The sequence below is a fragment of the Nanorana parkeri genome, unplaced genomic scaffold (assembly GCF_000935625.1).
Source record: "Nanorana parkeri isolate BGI_ZX_2015 unplaced genomic scaffold, ASM93562v1 scaffold1542, whole genome shotgun sequence".
Lineage (NCBI taxonomy): Eukaryota > Metazoa > Chordata > Amphibia > Anura > Dicroglossidae > Nanorana > Nanorana parkeri.
In genome coordinates, this window is record NW_017307810.1 from 268,506 (window position 1) to 271,708 (window position 3,203).

Here is a 3,203-nt window from a genome sequence, read left to right on the forward strand (position 1 = left end):
TATTTATTTATTTTTATTTTTAGTGTATATTAGGGATTATATAAGATTAATTATTTAACTGTAGTTTTATTTTCTAGGGTTTAGTGGATCACGAGTGGCCTGTTCAATAACTTGTTTGTTAAATTAAATAATTTCAATTAAATTAGATTAAGATAAATACATTATACTGAATTATACTACCAACCTGGGTTAAATTATGGTTCACAAGTGGTACGGTCAATAACTTGTTTGTTAAACTAAATTTAATTTATACCACCGCCCTGGAAGAAGTTACAACCGCCCTGGTTAAACTTCAATTGTTTAAACGCCAATTTTTTAACGCCACTTAGCTACCAGGCACTTTGTTGCCAAGCCCTGTGTGAGCAAGCTCAAAATGAGTGATGCACTAGTTTATAATACACCTGCTCAATGAGAGACACCTGAGCTCAATTAACCCCTCCCCCTAACAAGAGCACTGCAACCTGAAGAAAAAAGAAAAAAAAAGGGAACAGTTTAAAAAAACTGACAGAAACTGACACAAACAGTCCAACGCCAATTTTTTAACGCCACTTAGCTCCCAGGCACTTTGTTCCCAAGCCCTGTGTGAGCAAAGCACTACACTGTACACTGTCAGTCCCGCCGCCTCAGCTCTCACACATTCGCTCCATAAGACGCACAGACATTTTTGCCCGCCTTTTGGGGGGGGGGAAAGTGTGTCTTATGGAGCGAAAAATACGGTATATATAATGAATTGTCTTACTATGGATAGGGAGATCAACTTTTTAGCATCCTCAAATTAAAGGAGAACTATGACGTGAGTGATTTTCACTCATTCTCATAGTTCGAGCCGACGGGTGACAGTGAAACTGTCAAATGTCGGCTCAATAGATCGGGAAGTGAGCGAACACATACCGTCGCTCACTCACTTCTCGATCATCTCCCTGCTGAGAGCCGTGACTGTCACTCATGGCTCCCCGCAGGGATTCCCCCCCTCCAGCGCTGACTGGAGGAACGGACTGGGGAGGGTGCGGATACAGGGGAAAACACTTATCCCCATAGTTCTCTTTTAATCATGGTAACAAAATGTAAAAAAACACAGGGGGGAATTTATCATAGCAATTGAGAGTGTTTGCACTTGCACGGAATATATTCGATGCACTTTGCGTCAGATTTATGATGTTAGTGTAATGTTGTTGATAAATGAGGTTTAATAGACTCCAGGAAAGAAGACTCGTAACGCCTGGCAAAAAGCTGGACTGTGGCATCTTGAAGAAGTGGTCATGGGCAGAGGCGGCTCTCTAATTAGGCAAATTAGGCGGTCGCCTTAGGCCTCGCGCTCCAGAGGGCCAACAGAGCCCTGGTGAGACCCCAATGAGCCCTGGTGAGATCCTACAGAGCCATGCTTTAACCAGGCCTCTGTGGGGTCTCACCAGGGCACTTTGGGGTTTCACCAGGCTGGTGAGATTACACATAGCCATGGTGAGACCCCACAGAGCCCTGGTGAGATCCTACAGAGCCATGCTTTAACCAGGCCTCTGTGGGGTCTCACCAGGGCACTTTGGGGTTTCACCAGGCTGGTGAGATTACACATAGCCATGGTGAGACCCCACAGAGCCCTGGTGAGACCCTACAGAGGCTTGGTTTAACCAGGGCTCAATGGGGTCTCGCCAGGCTGGTCAGACCCCACATAGCCCTGGTGCTGGTGAGACCCTACAAGTATAACCAGGGCTCTTTGGTGTCTCACCAGGGCTCTTTGGTGTCTCACCAGAGCTCTGTGGGGTCTCCCCAGGGCTCTGTGGGTCTAACAAGGCTGGTTAGACCCAACAGAGCCTTTGTGAGGCTCCAAAGAGCCCCGATGCCCTGGTGAGACCCCAAAGAGCTTTACAGAGCCCTGGTGCTGCTTGCGAAAACCTACAGAGCCCTGGTGAGACCCTGCTGAGTCCTGGTTTCACCAGTGCTTCTTGAGGTCTCACTTGGGGTCTGAGGGGTCTAACAAGGTTGGTGAGACCCCACATAGCCCTGGTGAGACCCTACAGAGCCCTGGTGCTGGTGAGACCTTACAGAGCCCTGGTTTAACCAGGGCTCTTTAGGGGTCTCCCCAGGGCTCTGTGGGGTCTCACCAGACTGGTTAAACCCCACAGAGCCCTGGTGAGACACCACAGGCCTGAGTGGGGCCTCATGTTTAGGTTTCGCCTAAGGCCCCGTTCACATATAGCGCGATATCGCGCATTTTTGCCGCGCGATATCGCGAGAAGTCGCCGGCCAATGTTATTCAATGGAGCTGTCTTAACTCCATGTCGCGCGTCGCTCGTCGCGGTCGCAAGTCGCTTCTACCGGACCCTTTTTTCGGCGGATTTTGCGCGATTTTACTTTTTTTCTATGGAGCCCGACGGGGAAGGTCGCGCTACCGTCGCTGGATCGTCGCTGGAACGTCGCCCCGAAAGTCGCGCTATCCCGGCCGTGCGGATCCGCTGCAAAAGGTATGTCGCTATATGTGAACGGGGCCTAAGGCCTCGCAAACTCTAGAGCCGCCTCTGGTCATGGGGACTTCTTAAGTTGCGATTGTTTTGTTAAGTGATGCTCCAGTTTCAGACAGCCGCAGGACAAGTGCAGGTGAAAACAGGCGCAAAACACGTGCAGTTGGAAAAGTAGTGCAAGCTCAGATCAAAACAGGCGCACATGTTAAAAGACAGATTTGCACATTAAAAAAATTATCTAAGAGGCTAAAACTGTTGCAATTGCTTTGATAAATTCCCCCCACTGTATCAAACGTGACCTTTGAACCCGCAGTAAATACGTTTTTTTGTATCTGTCCGCAGATGGCTGGAAATAATGTTTTTGTAAGATAAATGCAATGGGGGGTCTATGAGTGTGTAATGGTATTGGGGTCAGTCTTACCTCTATGGAGACACACACACACGAGGTTTTGCTCCTTACCAATTTAGTCTTGGTGGGGTGGGGGGAGGCACATAGGAGGGGTGGGAGTTCCAGCTACTCTGTGCTGCATTCTTTAGGTTATCATTAACCACAAAACCAGCTGGAGGAGGAGGAGGAGGAGGAGGGGGCCAGTCCTGGGGAACTGTGATCCTTCCCTAACAAGGGCACACATGGGGAGGGCAGTAGAATGGTGTGACCTGTATGGACCATGACCAACGTGTACCCCTAAACTTAACCCCGTTATCACCAGGGGGTACTTTATGCCTTTGTGACTGCTCAGGTTTTTA

At 48.8% G+C, this 3,203-nt stretch overlaps 1 protein-coding gene across 1 annotated transcript in view; it reads right to left on the reverse strand.

Moving 5' to 3' along the window:
- LOC108798720 (pseudouridine-metabolizing bifunctional protein C1861.05-like) overlaps window positions 1-2,935 on the reverse strand; it is a 37,053-nt gene extending 34,118 nt beyond the window's left edge. Inside the window, exon 1 of the mRNA XM_018570498.1 lies at window positions 2,878-2,935. The gene's annotated coding sequence lies outside the window, so the exon portion shown is untranslated. The remainder of the gene's footprint in view (window positions 1-2,877) is intronic.
- Window positions 2,936-3,203: the final 268 nt, after the last annotated feature.